We start from the raw sequence: 16583 nt of genomic DNA, 5'->3' as shown, positions 1-16583 counted from the left end.
ATCCTTCACCCTCAATCACACTATATGGCATCATATCTTTTGCAATAAACATCCCGATTGCTTTCGTTATGGCCATTGCCCTGGCCGAGTTATCACTGAGAGGCTGCTTAAATGCTGAGAACAGAAGTTGTTGGGTACCCACACAGCAGTAGACTCCTAGGCGGATCCGCCTTCAAGTCGCCAAACCCGCGTGACTGTCGCATTCGTTTTGGTGCCGCACAGAGGATCAGCTCCGCCTCCAGGCGGCTCCGTAAATTCTACTGTCAAACAGTGGGTCCTGAGTGGACCCATGTCGGATCCGCGGGCGCGGACGCGCCTGTACTGTAACGGTTGAATATGACTGTACACCAAGAGCCGAGAAGAGTCATACTAGTGGATATTTTCTTTGCTGGGACACGGTTGCGCTGAACCCTCTCGAGTAAGTGATATTTATTAATATATTGCGACATTCACAATAGCTAAACATTGGCCTTTGTTGTTTTATACTTATCATGTTTATTGATTGTAATGACGTTGTTTGATATTAGTGCAGACGTTTGTAATTTTGAGCAACAGGCTAACGTTAAGTTAACGTTATTGTTAGCTGTGATGCTCATATGAGTCTGTAGCCTATTTGATTTAAAATGGGTTAGCAATTTCGGCAGAATATGTTATGGTAGTGTGATTTAAAAAACACACATTGTTATTTAACGTTAGTCTGGTCTTGTCTGTTAATGTGTTGCTGTTGTCCATAGTCCATAGTGCTACTATGCTAGCGGCATACAGCTGCTATCGATAGCTAGCATGCTGCTAAGCGCAATTGCATAAGTTATTGCTAATGTCTATTATACATATATATGTTTGAGATCACGTTTGCGATGCAATCCTTGATTAAGCTGATACATTGGCACTGGTATTTCAGTCAATGAAGTCAGTGAAGCACTCGTCTGCTATGAAAGCTACCTACAACTTTAGCATGTTGACTCACTGATAATGGTTTAGCCCTAGCTTCTAGCTAGCTGTGCATTAACGTTTGCATTTTGCCACGTTTGGTCTCATACGTAACTTTAGTGTCCTTCTGCCATCTTTGTAATGAAAGCCTCGGCATTTTAATCACTGTTTAAGTCGGTTCAGACAACTAATGGGTATTGGCGTCTGTTTGTGATTTATTATGCTAACGTAACTTAACTGTATGGAACTTGGTCCCCATCTTCTATTTTGTTTGTTCTGCAGCGTCAACTTTTATCTAACGTTATGATTGCCTCTGTTGGGTTCGCTTGATGAAGATACTTTCTGGGTTGTTAAAATGTAATGTGAACACATTCCAATAGCATTCCAAAATAGACCAGAGATGCTTGTACTATATGTATATTTGGAAATTTTGGGATTGCAATAACCATAATGATATGGTTATTTAACAGCCATCGTTTCGGGGACTCTGATGAGAGTGAAGAAGAGCCAGTAAATGGTGACTTTGCATCTCTGAGGTACCTTCCAACTCGCCTGGTATATCAGTTGAAGCCTCAAGCCCAAGCCAATTGCACTGGCAAAGTAAGTAATAATCTCTTAACATTGAAATAACTAAATCATTATATTAATATTAGAGATATGGTTAACATTCTTAGTGCTAAAGACATTCCCCTCTCCTTGTATCTATTCCTCCAGCTCCACCATCTTGCCGAGTGCCAGGCAGCCGTCACTACCCCTCAACCTGGAGAAAACTGTTAAGGTAAAGACTGATCTCTGAAATAAAATTGAATACAGTGGCCCCATCTATATTAACACAGCAGTAGTCACTCTATTTCAAATCAACAGATTGCATCTGCATTACCATCTCAGATTTTCTGCATACTTCATACATTACTTTCAAAATCTCAGCCAAATATTTTGTCAGTTAAAACATCTGCATTCATGCAATATTGCCTGAAAAGTTAATTCATTATTATCAGATTGTATTGAAACACATTGATTTCAATGTTAATCCATCCATGGAGTTGATATAGATAGTGCATACCAAAATGTTGAAACATACAAATTCATGTCCAGTATGACCAGAGATTTGTTTTTGTTTGCCATTGTTTGGCCCTGTAGCTCTCAGCCTACCATGGTTAACAGATCACAACCATTTATCTCCCTTAGCACCTCACCATGGGGCAGGACCGCAACACTCTTCACCACCTCAACTCCCTGCACCTGCACCCGCATTTAACATACGGAGAGTTACTCAAGGTAGGGACTGATCTCTGAAATATTAGTGAATAGAAAGGCCCCATGTGTATTATCAATGATGACTACCATTTAATACATTTTTTCCCCCTCTCGCACACCGCCCACCTCACTATGGGCCAGGAATGGCAGTCCCTCCTCAACTCCCTCCACCCCCACACCAGCCCTCAACGTGCAGCGAACAGAGGAGCTTTGTAAGTCATGTTTCTTTTTAAATTTAATCTCCTTAATACCTATCTCATATATTGTATTGTGTAAGCATACTTGGCTTTGGATGCTACATACCATAAACATAAACATATCTGTCTGTTTGATTACAGGTGCTGTGAGGAAAAACATGGTGACACGGTAGGCCACGGACGCTGAGGTCACCAAGCACGCAATTAGGTGTTTCAACTGGCGGTGGATCGGGCAACGAGGAGACATGTTCCGCCTCCATCCACACAAATGGATTAATAGGAGAAATAAGCATTAAACAATCTTTTTATTTAACTTGTCATTCACCAGTTATTCATTTTCTGATATTTTAGATGTGCATAGCGCAGCATTTCATTGAAGTTGTAGCCTATTAGATAAAATATTTCATGTCTGCACTGACCTAGGCTGATAAAGCACTAAATTAGGTTTTGACCTCAAAATTAATGTAGAGTAGCCTAGGCAACGTAGGCTACTTAACAAAAACAGAATAGCTTATAACCTGTAACTTTCCATAAATGTCCATTTTATATTTCCATTGAGTAGTGATCACGTTTGTACAGTAAATTGATGTCTTGACTTAAACCTTTTCTGTTAGGTTTATTGACAGTATTGTTAAGTTAAAAATACGAGGCGATGCTAATCGTAGGCCTATCTTGCTGTAGTAGCCTAGGCTAGGCCTAGTGATAGTTTTACTTTTATCCTATAGTTTATCCTATTTAATCCTACAGCAAGAACAGAAGAAATTTTGAAAATGAGATAAACGGGTCCGAAACGGACCCGGGCCAGATGAGCCTTTATGAGTCCGTTGCGGGTCCGCGGCGGATGCATGTATCAATTTACGGGTCCCAAACGGACCCGCCGCGGAGGTAAGGTTTTAATCGCGGATGCGGGGCGGATGCAGCGCGGAGCCACGGCGGGTCCGCGATCCGCCTTCGTAGCGGATCCGTTCCTGAGAGCATCTGGACTCCGATACGGGTCCGTTTCGCGGGTCCGTTCCGGATGTCGTCATACATCCGCGGCGGATCCGCCGCGGAGTCCTTTTGCTGTGTGGGTAGCCTGCGGCTCTTTCTTCCTTAAACTGTCTACAGACACATTGGGGTGACGTCTTTTCAGATGACCTAGCATGTTCGAAGTGTTGCCAAGAGCATACTGAACACGTGTTGCACAATGTTTGCACACAGTAGCAGTCTTTTCTGTCGTCTTAACTCCTCTATCATCATAGGTAACCTCAAATCCGAAATGTTCCCACACACGACACACCAGACCTATAAGAGGCTGGCGCATCCTGCAACTCCGGGCAGTCTTTGTGTCTCGCACTTGCCATTTCTAAAGACTCCAGTCGCGCGCAGCACTCAAAACTATACTCTTACTCTCGCGCGAAAGGTAAACACATTGTCACATGGGAATCAATTGCGCATGGCATAACTAGCCTGAACCGTAGGACCGTACGACGAACACACACTCCGAACCGTGACATGCCATCCGCACGGTTCGGAGCATTTTTCAAAAACCGTGCCATCCCTATTCCCCATATGGCTATTCCCCTGATGGCAATGTTGCTTTTGCTGATTTTTGATCACAGTTTCCAAGCATAAGAAGGAGAACAGTTGAGGCTCCAGGCTCTCATAGGTCTGCAGATGCAGATGTTGTGGATGCAAGCTACAGTTTTCAAGTGGTTTCATACAATGCCCTAGCCTGACGAGCCAGACCCACATTAAAATGTAGGGTCTGGGGACTCACCGTTCGCAGTGCTCAGTCCGAGGGTCGGGATAATTGGTTGTCTTTCAAATTCCCTCTGCATGCATAGGATAGCGCTACAACTCATGAGTCCCATGCGTTTTCCCAGCGGAGCTAGTTGGCTAGTTCGAACTTTTGCCAACTTAAAAAAACCTTAACTCGTGTCACACTGTTCGCCAAAAGCAACATCCATCTTCTTTGTTTTCAAGTAGCAGGGAATTCACACCGAACCGTTGCAACTCTGCCATCAATCATTATGTTAAGCTAAAGACTCTATACACAATGTGATTGGCCCTATCGAAGTTTAATTTTTCCAGCTGGCAAGCCAACGGAGAGTTGCTAGATTAGCCCGGGCAGCAAATTAAGTGCGTCTAGATTTCTAGGCTAACAATGCCCATGCAATTCAGTTCATATTCATATACAGTGGGTTGCATAAGTATTCACCCCCATGCTAAAGTTGACTAAAAAGAGGAATAAAAAATTCTCTTTTGGAAATTGATCTTAATGCCTTAAAAAAATGAGGAAAACTCCAACCTTTAAGGACACCAATTTTCTTTGTGAATGAATAATGTATCGTAAGATTCGTAAATAAATAAATGTTCTTCAATGTTCCCTTGGCCTTTAGAATTCAAATAGCCCCACATCATCACATACCCTTTACCATACCTAGAGATTGGCATGGTGTATATTTCCGTTAGCCTATTAGCTGGTTTGCTCATTAAGCCCACTGAGAGCTTAAAGTCTCACCTTTCAAACGAGCCATAGCATGTGTCCATAGCTATAACATAGAATACGCTGTGGCTCTACAAAAATCGTCAACAATGATCTAGATTGCTGGGCCAAAGCTTCCGAAAACAGCGCAGCATTCAAAGTGTTAAAGTTTAGAGTTTTCCTAATTTTTTTTTAATTAAGGCATTAAGATCAATTTCCAAAAGATGATTTTTTATTCCTCTTTTTAGTCAACTTAAGCATGGCGGTGAATACTTATGCAACTCATTGTATAGAGTGCTGTACTGTAAGTGCCTTCCGGATTGAATGGCAGGCTTCACCTGTTCCATGCATGCACTTGCATATCATTGAAGGTCTCCATGGTCAAGGTCACTTGAAGTGTGTGTGTGTGTGTGTGTATTACGTTATTATAATAAGTCACCATGTCTGCATATTTGGTATTAAAAACAAATACATCTCTGATTCAATTGGTGTATATATATATATATATATATATATATATATATATATATATATATATGTGTGTGTGTGTGTGTGTGTGTGTGTGTGAAACGACACTACAAGACATTCAACACATTTTTTATTTCGCTTGTATGTTGGATTGGTTTGTTTGTCTTTTATATATTTTTCTTTTCAGTACACACTGGCAATGGTTAAACATATAAATAAAATATAGAATGTGCTATTATAACCATGAAATGACACTGCAAACTGCCTTTGTAAATACTGCTGTTCAGGATCTAATGTTTACTTTAGAGGAATATGATCCTGACAGTAGTCCTGATCAAATGACTTCTGTTGCTTATTTTCTGACTTTCTTGACCATCTTGAATGTTTGGAACCTGCTTTTTATTAAAACAGCACATGTTCTTTTGAAAAAGGCAAATTGTTTTCTGTATTATGTTTTGAATTCTGTAACCATTTCCATACGTCATACATTGTTGGCATTACATGTCTATTGTTTAGTTAGTTTAATTGTTGTAGGCCTACTTGGTTTTGGAATGAATACTGGATACTGATAGGACCTACTTTGAAAATGGAAATGTTGCCTGAATTCATAACTGCATATGTTCACTGCAACCATCCAAATTCTTAATTGTGTTTCTTCAGCTTGGTTACACTTGTTTTATGTAATTATTTCATTTTGTTACTGAGTCCATAAAGAGACTCAGCGTCATGTGTTTGCTTTGTGTGTTCCAATTGCAATGCACGTTGTGTACCACATGTATGCCAGGTTAATTTAATATAAGTCAAACAGATTCACTGTTAAGTTTTTGTTTTTTTTAATCATATTCTTTGTTTGAGCACTTTGGTTCAAGAAGACTCTGAATGTCCTCCTGGACCCACGTAGAATCTTATAATAGAAGACATTTTTGTACTCTACATTTTCTAACCTCTTTGTAATGAAGTGAGCAGATGTGTGCAGTGATGGGGGGGGGGGCGTCTGGTGGTCAGTTCTGGGCTATAGGTAAAGAGTGAGCGTAGACGATATGTAATAAATCATTGTTTCTTACAGCTCCTTTCTGTGCATGTTGTCTGTGTTGTCTCTGTCATGAATCGGCACTCTTGTAGCTCTGGTGTATTGTTTTGTAAAGGCTATTGTTACCATAGGACATAGGTAGTCATGATGACAGTGCTCTTGTCATATGTCATGACACTGACATCTTTAGCTGATGATACACAAGGCAACTTTTTACATAATATTGCTGGGCATTTGCTGTTGATTATTGTTGTTCTGGTACATTAACGTTTATTCATTTAACAGACGCTTTCATCCAAAGTGACTTACAAAATGAGGAATAACATTCAAGCTAGGCTACAATTGATATTGGGCAAAAATGTTTCCCTTGATAATTTCAATAATCAGTGGGCAAATTATTGTGATCATCCAATCAGAACACAGGGAACCGTTGAACATGAAACATTTTATGTGGTTGCCCAGCAACACTGCCCAAAACCTTAACCTTTAGATGCATGATTGTCATTGAGGCTATGTAAACCCAGAATAGTAGCCTACTCCAGAGGTGAAGCCCCTGTTCTGCCCCTTTCATTGAACTCAGTTGAATGCCACATGCAGGTGCTCTTAATTTATTTCTCTACAAAATTCAAAGGTAAAATTCTGTTGTTCAACAAGGTTTCCCCTAGACATTTTATTGGCCCTATTGAGTTAACTACTCTTGGATGTGTCAGTATGTGGGCCCCCAGGTTTCTTTTCCACACGGTGATGTTTTGCTGTGGAGGAACATCCATGGATTTTTCAAGCCACCTTGTAAACTTTACTCATGGATCAATACAATCAGTCAGTTTATCCACATGCAAGCAAAGCTCAACTGGGAGATGAGATTTTCCCTCATTAGCTGGAAGGTATCACATGCCTTTTAGACATCACGTAAACAGTATTACTGTATACTTTTATGATCCTCATTGTCCATTTGATTATCAACTAGTTTCATGGTCATCTGTTAGTTAAATATTTTACCCTATTCACCTGTAATATTTTGTCTACGGATGCCTATGTTATTATGCTAACTAGCAGGCTTAAAACTCAAATTCAGCTTAGTAAACAAAATATTCAGTATGCCAAAATTATGTGATATAATTGGTTTACCCACCAGAAATTCACCTTTGCAAAAGTGGTCCTAGGCTAGAAGGCCCAACCGAAGAACCAAAGCAACAAGAACATCATCAGGCTTCATGAGTTAAGTCAGATCCTTTTTTGGTGCGCTTCCGTGCAGGGATTCCAGATTAAGTGAGAAAAGAGAAATCCGAGGCACTCAAGAAGGATGCATGTAAAAAAATATATTTTCTACCTAAACATGCCCATGCCTACGCATTTCAGATGTGTCTAAGCCTTATCAATTAAGCTTTATCAACCGTCTCTGGTGTACATTTAGTGACTGTACACCAACTGGCCTAGATGGCCGGACACGGTTTTCTGTGAATATCTCGAGAACCATACGGCCTAGGATGACCAATTTTTTTCTATCTTGGTCTCAAGGGGCCATGTCAACCCTTCCCATATCCACTCATCTGAGGTATAGCGCCACCTAGCTAAAAATGAAAAGGGGAAAATGAGGCATTGTAATGGCAGGTATCTTTGGCTGACAGGTTCAAAACTGCACAGAATTTGAAATGTATCATTATGACACCCTCTGAATGCATGCCAAGTTTCGTGGAATTCCATTCATGGGGGGCCATATCAGCTACACACAGGTACACACAGACACACATGCATGCACACACATAAACACACACACACATAGAGACGCACACTTAAACATACACACAAAAAGACACACATACACACAAAAAGACACACACAAAAAGACACACACATAAACACACGCACATGCATACACACAGGCATGCACACACTCGCACATACAGGCACGCACACACACACACTTAAAAAAACACACATACAGGCGCACCTACACAGATAAACACACATACACACACACACCATTACCTCCACACACTCACAAGTGAACACGCACACAGAGAAGCACATAGGGGAGAGTGGGGTGATTTGTGCCAGTGGGGAAGTTGTGCCACCCCCTATTTCTAAGAAATTGGTCATGTGACCACACATTTTTGAAGACTCAGCCATTTCAATCATCCTGCAGAGAAGAGAGCTTCATTGCATGAGAGGTAAGCACATTTAAGTTAAAAGAACTGTTTTTTGCCTTTCAAAGTAAAATTTCTATGATCATGTTTTTTTTTATTGTTGTGTCAAAACAGTTATAGACAAGTTTGAAACATTTCACACATGTTTTAGTGCTTTGGTAAGCTACATTATGAGTCTATACAGGTAGCATGATGTTAGCTCAAATCTGATGGATGATACATTTTTTCCAAAATGGTGGGGTTGGGGTGATTTGTGCCTAAGGCCCTGGGTTAAGTTGTGCCAGTGGCACCTCCACTTATACTCACCCCCACTTATAAATAATGTTTTAAACATATTATTTTATTGTAATTGTGCATTTTATTCTTAAATTTTATTACTAAAACTATGTGACATTCTTTATTTTAGACCAAAAATAGAAATATACCATCATGCCACAGAGTTATAAGAGGAAGACAGGCAGGGCATACAGTACTGTATGGAGAAGGAGCTGGCAGAACATATAAAGGCACTAGCAGTAATGTTTCACGGTCTAAGTCCATGAAATGCTGTAAACTTCACACACACACACTGACCAGGAAGCCTGGGAAGGAGAGGGGGAACATCATCTCTAGGTAGTAGCAGTGGCAGAGTTGACATCTTCACAACCACATCCAACCACCTAAATCTGCTGTAAACTTCTCTGATCAACAAAACTTTAATCTCATTTCAGGTATGACTTCCCTTCACACAAGATCTACAACATGGATGAAACTGGTGTGACAATGGAAAATGACCTTTGATGTGCTCGTGTGGCGCAATAGGCTTGTAGAAAATTGGCCTTTGATGTTGTAAAATAACTTTAAATAAACCTTAAACGAGTAATTTTGTATTGAATTTGTCTAGCTTTTATAAAGCATACAGTGTCTGAGATCAAAATATACTGTTTTACTTAAATAATCAATGGCACAATTTACCCCAATTCATTCTCTTCAAAGGCACAACTTACCCCGCACCGGGGGCAAGTTGTGCCACAAGACCACTTTTTTTCAGAAAGCTATATCTCTTAAGTACTATATTTCAGATTGAAAGTGATTGTTCCCAGAGATGCACCACATCCTGAAATATATGTTCATATTGTAGTTGGAAGCATTACTATCATGGCCTCCCTTTAAAGTCACTTTAAGTAAAAACTGGCACAACTCACCCCACTCTCCCCTATACACAAAAGCAAACACATACTATGCACACACTCATTTATATACACAAAAGTTGCAAGAGTAGGGAATGGATTAGGAAATGGAGACTATTTAACAAGCGTGATTTAATGTTGCAGAGAGAATGTGCAGGACTGAGCAGCAGTCATATTTTGTACTGCTTTGCAGTACATCTAGTTTTTACTCTTTTTCATCTGTTAAAATGCCTTAAGAGATAATGTAATAGAGATGAAGATGATGTTGTAAAGCTCAAGATTGATTTGTATTTTGTTCTGTGTGGAAGCAGATTTACACATCTCATGTACTTTTCTACAACACTATAGATAACAGTCACACACACCCAACTGTGGTCACCCCCCCAAGCAGAATCCTGACAATGCAATATGGCCATGTATGCATCGTGTTGCCAGGCTACCAGAGTATGCAGTGCATCCATTATGTTACTGAAATTAGTGTATTCAGAGATCACCATACACACTGTAAACAGTCCTGTCAAGGGTGTACTCAGCCACCAATGTGAATTTGTGAACTTAGGGCGCTTTGGTCTGCATCCTTCCCACAAGGAACTCTAACAAAATAATGAGGTCAACCTTACCAGATAGAGTGCAGAGCAGTTGCACTGTGCTCATACTCAGTTCCATACTGTTTCTGTGGCAACACACGTGTTGCTATGTGGGTTCATATTTTGCATGTCACATACTTGCCCAGAAAGGGAATAGTGCTCCACATACAATTACAGAACCATGTGTCCCCGCAAATAACAAAGCAAAGGCATTTTTACAAAATACAAAAAAATTCTGTTAATCTGTTCACCCCTCCCAAAGTGTGAAGTTATGCGTTGTTGCTTTGCTGAGATTGTTTGACTTCAAGCCAACATTTCTCCACACAACACCTAGGAATAAAATGGCATGGGTGGAATGGAATAAACTTTAAGCTTATGTTAATAAAGGCTTTTTAATCCTTTCTCCTGGCTTACTGGTTATCCTGTGCCTTTGTATTTCAGAAGACTAAGGATTTTATTCTACTTAATTGTAATGGTGGCTGGTTTTTTTAGTGCAAAACACTGATATTTATTTTTATCACTATTTTTTTTTACACAATTGGAGGATTTATGGGATAAAAGAATTTAATTAAACTGGCACCATGGGAAATAGAACTACTAGATAAGTACATAAATATACAATCAATAGAAATACAGGTGGGTTTTAATGAACAATTAACATGTAAAACTTATGAACATACTATATGAGGGAGGACTTTCTGCATGGATATGGACACTCAGTACTTTGTCAGGAAAATTATAAAGTTGTGTTGCTTTTTAAATCCAAAACAATGCAGTTTGTGCCTATTACCGCAACAGTGTCCATAGATCAGTGCTCCTATAGTGATTTGTTTCTTAGTCCCGGCTGTTCACTGGGGAAGAGCTCATTATATGGCAGACATAGAGACCAGGCTTAACCCTGGGCCAAAGCTACCTAGCTCTCAGTCTAATTTCATATTTAATGCATGTCTGTCACTACCATATAGGGTGACCAACAGTCCTGTCACATGCTTCACTCATAATCCTTTGACTGAAGGCCATCTATAGGGACATACTTCACCATTAAGGGCAACTACAATGCACTGTGTTTTTTGAAGCATATCTCTTGATAGATGAATAAAGAAAGTGTGCTCTTTAATAAACCAACATAATTACTGTGCTGCGTTCCTTTGACTGTGCAAAATAGGTTTTCTGCCAGCAATTACAATGGCTGTAAATGTGTACATCTGTATGCTCAGTGTGTCTAATCCTAAGCACTACTCCATATACTGACGTGGATCCTGGGGAGCGTGACAAGAAGAACATGCACACCATCAAATGTATGTTTTAATCCTCAGCCTCAGTGGCGGATCCTGTGTTACTGAAAAAGAGGAGTCGGACAAAATGGGTGCCATGCCAGTGACTTGGTGGTATGGCAGATGCAAAGCTTTCAGTGTATACGTACAAGTATTATCCAAGAATTGCATCAAATGCCAATGTAGAAAGTGTTCTAATACATTTCTAATACATAGGCAAGGCAAGGAGAAGCCAGTTTATTTCTATCGCATGCCATAAACAGGGGCAAGCCTGAGCTGCCTAGACTGTTTTTTCTAGTGTAGAGATGTTCACTGAATGTGAAAAAAATGTAATGGGCTCGAAATCGCATACAATTGCTGACTGTACCTTTAAGCACCAGTTACCTATACTTGGTGCTTTTATGTTCTTCCATTGTAAAGCAATAAGACGCTTTACTTGTAATAGACACATGTCTATGAATGCATATTCCTCTTCAATTGTATGTTTAGAGGATATAAATGTAATATATGTTTGCAGAAATTCTTCCTCATTTTTACCAAATATAATTATTTGCCTTGTTCAGCAGAATTATTTTTGAGTCATTCAGTTGTTAAATTGGTAAAAACATTGACAAAGAGACAGGCAGCTTGACAATCGTAAAAATCATAATCATTATTTTTTTTGGTCCGAGCGCCCACGGGGACCCAGGTTTGAATCTAACCTGCAGTCATTTCCCGATTCCCACCACAGCTTTCTCTCCAACTTACTTCCTGTCACTCTTCACTGTCCTGTCCAAATAAAAAAGGCAAAAAAAAAAAATATTGAGACCATGATCGTTTAAAGGTGCAGTCAGTGATTCATAAGGAAGTTGCATTTGTTTATGTTTAAATTTAAATTGATTAGCAGACACTTGTCCAAAACAATGTACATTATATTTTAACTATAAGGACCAACCAAAACACACCAGAGAGATAATTCACCCCTCCCTTCAGTATTCCCAGAGAAACCACATAGGGTTTCATTTTTGTTTGAGGGGCAGGCTGCCCCCACTTTGTTTGTTTCCAGTTAGAGCCTGGGCTGTGTTTTACAGTGTACTCACAGAATGGACAGCGTATTGTGAGTAGATAATTGCTGAATGTGACAAAAAAAAATGATCGCTGACTGCACCTTTAACACAATTACTCATATGATATTGGAAGCATAATCCATTATCTAAACTTTCAAACTAAACTTTCAGAAATAAATCTGAAGAACAGATAAAAAAAATATGTAAAAAATATTCTGTATACAACCGTTAACCAACCACTGTAAAGCAAGGGGCTGCACTGGATTTATAACAAATCAAGGGCATCGCTGTAAAAGAGTATACATAATCGTTATATCTTGCTTATGTTCTTTTCATACTCATCATACTCAAGTCATACTTGAAGGAGGCTACCCAGTGACATGTCAACGTTTTCGATAACATTTACACCATCCTGCCTGACTAAAAAAGTGTGGGGGCACAAGAAAAGCTCTTTGACAACAAATCATTATGATAGCAATTTATTTCTAACACAATAATCATCATTCATTAATGGATCAGTACATGAATAAACATTACTATATAATTACAGCTGAGGTTGTACACAAAAAGATGAAAAAAGTGAATGTGCTTATTTTATATTTAAAGTAAAGCTGAGGTCGGGCCTTAAAAGATCTCCAGTGCAATATATAGGCTACTTTTACATTTTATAATGTGGATATAGCACTACTGCACAATAACACTATGCATTGTTGAAGGCAGGCACACACACACACACACATACACACACTCAAACACACATGCACACTCACACACAAACACATACTCATCTGTATCACCTTTTGTAATGCTGAAGCTGAAAAACTTTGGTCTGAAACCATCAAAATTATTTCCATCAAAGAAGTTCAATCCACATCACATTATATTACAAATCCTAATAAAGTATTGTAATAGTGGGCTACTGCTCAGTGACTGGAATTTAAACACAATTATATTTTGAGGTAGTTTAACTCATTGCTTACTTGCCTATGTTCAGCTGAATCACAGGTAAAGTAAAGAAAGTAGACCTATACAAAATGATCAACCATTGGTATCCTTGATTAAAAATGTCACTAAGAATTCAGCTTGTCTTAATGAAATGTAAAAAAAAAACACCGGGGCACATGAAATTTGGTGTGTATGTAGCCAAAGATCGTAATTCTTGATTTCGCTTACAAAAACACTAAACAAAGATTAAGGAAATTAAACACCACTTTTCCATCAAAAAGCTTGTTGTAAAAGCATAACTTGTTACATTTAAGAACTAGGTTAGCTCTGTGTGTTATGAGTCCTATAGAACAACACTGCCATCTACTGGAATAGAAAGTCTGTCAGCAGGCGAAATAGAGGTAGGCTATTTGTGGATCTGGGGGTCGTTTCTAAAAAAATTAGCAACGACATTGCTCAACCACCATGGTACGACGCAACTTGCGACCAAACAACGACACTGTTACACCTGTTTCCAGAAAGCATCGTACCTGTGTCGCAATTCGCTACCTCCGACGTTCGAACACCATAGTTCCAACAACGTTGTTGATGAAGCAGCGATACATATCATTGGTGGAAACAGTGGCAACGTGTAATACCCCACCCCCTAGAAATGTTCTGTCACGGCCTATGTCGACATGTTTCTAATCTAAACCGGGTGATTAATGCTGGTATGTCATTGCCATCAGCCAAAACCTAAACCTATTGCAAGCATATAAAACAGTTAACTTAAGCAGACCAATATCATAGTCATTATTTGTGTTAAATATCTGTGTTGGAAAAGATATATAGCCTGGACAAATATCTGGGTAGGCCTATCCCATAGGTTATCAGCTGTCTCGTGGCTTAACAGCAGCGCGTTGGTGCACTGCGCGCTCGGCCAGAGTTCGCATCCTATCTCTTCTTTTCATCTCTGAGTAAGAGTAGGCCTACGAGACACAACAATAGGTTTTGACCATACATATTTATGTATATAGTTACTCTACATCGAGAGACCATAGGTACAATACATCAGTCAAAAACAATTGAATCTACGTGTCACATGTACACTAGTTCACCTGCAGGTAGCGAGAAGCAAGAGGAAAATCTCACATCAGAAAATCGAACCTACAACGTTGGGATAATAAGTCATCTGCTTTAGCCACTACACCATTTGTCACTGCTGATGCAGGGTCTGTGAAGATTATAATACTAAAAGCAAGGCAATACTTGAATTAACATAAATAGCAAGAATGAGCCAAGTAGGGGAGTCAGTGTCTTAATCAAAATTAAGCTACAGGATAGATCAATCATTGAGTCACGAGATAAACATCCACTTCGCAAATTTTGGTTAGGCGGTTGTGATTTTTGGTTAGGCGCTCCGGACACCAACAGGAACTACCAAGGAACGACACAAGTGCGACTGCCTAGGGGCAGTAGTTCAAACGACCAAACTTTGCGTCCTTGTTTGCGATTGAGAGTTCGAACTACCCTTTCTAGAAACACCAAATCCAAGAACGATGGAGCGTACTACCAAGGTTGCGACACAAGTTAGCAAACGATGCTTTCTGGAAACGACCCCCTGGGTGGCTCCTCTGCGCAAAGATGGTCTCAAAAACATGTGTGCTGATCCACAAATGCGAAAACGAAAACTGCGTGTGCTGGTGATCCACAAATGCAAAATTAGAAAAGGCAACAAGGCACAAAGGCAATTTTCAGTTTTTACAAATGCCATTTCATTTATAGGCCTACACATCTACAATTGTGAAAACGAATTTACAAGCTGCAAATATGATTTTTTCATGTGTGGATTTGTGCGACTTTCAGAACGTCTCAAAAACATGTAACTTTGGAAAGCGAAAAATGCGTGTGCTGAAATTTTCGGTTTTACAAATGGCATTTTTTTTACAAATGCACATCTATATTTGTAAAAATCAATATACGAGTTACAAATATGATTTTTTTATTTGTAGGTATCAAAACACACATGCAAATCAAGAAATATTTGTGGATCCCCCTATTATACAAATATTATTGAGACAAATGTAACTCTATAGATGTATCCAGGGCAGGGCTGTAGGTAGGCTACATATATTTGTTGCACATGGTACAAAAATAATTCTGTGCGATGGATGATATAGCCTACCAACGTTACACCCGTCCGATACAGTTTTGCCTATGGCTATACATGCGTGAGACTGAGACGCCTGTGTGTTTGTTTGAAGTGATTAAAAAGCATGTGTGTGTGAAGTACCCAAACAATGATAACACTTTCATTATGGCTGCTTTAGCCACAGACCTTCAGCCACTGTAGCCTATGGGTCCCATTTAGAAGTGGCCACCTCATTCGCGCTTTTCTGTGATTCACGCAGCTGTGTGAAATGTATTACAACTTTTCATCACGAGGTGGCAGCTTAAGTCCGCTTGATAGGCTACTGTAAGCCATTGGTTCCCAAAGGAGATTTTATTTGGATCGCCATGCCGGCATAGCCTAGTGACAATTTATGTTGTGTAATATGTGTGCCTACTTTTGGACATGTCAGTTATTTGCACCACTGGTTAGATGTAAAACTGCATTTTGTTTTAGACTACTGGTACTTAATTTGTGCATTGACAATAAAGTTGAATATCATATGAACTAAAGATGACTAAAATCTTGCATACGTAGAAGAAGAAACATTCACAAAAATCCATGGCATGACCTCTCTTCTTGATAGCTGTTGAAAACTGCATGGAACTGACAGGGATTGTTTTGTTTATTATAATAAATAAATAAATAAAAAATAAAACATTATGCTGATACCTTCTGCTTTTCCCAAATACAATGTAGCCTGCAGGTGTACATGACCTTTCATCAGTCCAGTTGCAATGGATGAACTGTGATGAACTGCCCTACTTGTGATTGTTTAGAGATTTAAAAGGTTTTATAACAATGCTACACATTTTTTGGCTAGTGCTACAAATCTATTCACCTTTGCAGCGCCAGTAGGCTACTTTCCGTGCAGCCCGCACACACACACAGGCATGCCAAACAAGCATACACAAAAG

At 39.5% G+C, this 16583-nt stretch overlaps 2 long non-coding RNA genes across 2 annotated transcripts; both read left to right on the top strand.

The window, feature by feature from the left end:
• Positions 1-1032: 1032 nt before the first annotated feature.
• Positions 1033-1675, top strand: LOC143103053 (uncharacterized). The gene is made up of 3 exons (XR_012982710.1): positions 1033-1287; positions 1401-1530; positions 1645-1675. It is a non-coding gene; the product is annotated as an uncharacterized LOC143103053 (long non-coding RNA).
• LOC143103052 (uncharacterized) lies at positions 1675-2697 on the top strand. Its single transcript, XR_012982709.1, has 4 exons — positions 1675-1708; positions 2119-2208; positions 2329-2399; positions 2526-2697. It is a non-coding gene; the product is annotated as an uncharacterized LOC143103052 (long non-coding RNA).
• Positions 2698-16583: the final 13886 nt, after the last annotated feature.

The sequence above is a fragment of the Alosa pseudoharengus genome, unplaced genomic scaffold, assembly GCF_046254945.1.
Source record: "Alosa pseudoharengus isolate Yale_2024_CS ecotype anadromous, Long Island Sound unplaced genomic scaffold, YU_APseudo_1.1 YU_APseudo_1.1_scf_4, whole genome shotgun sequence".
Lineage (NCBI taxonomy): Eukaryota > Metazoa > Chordata > Actinopteri > Clupeiformes > Clupeidae > Alosa > Alosa pseudoharengus.
This window is presented reverse-complemented; position numbering and strand designations above follow the sequence as displayed.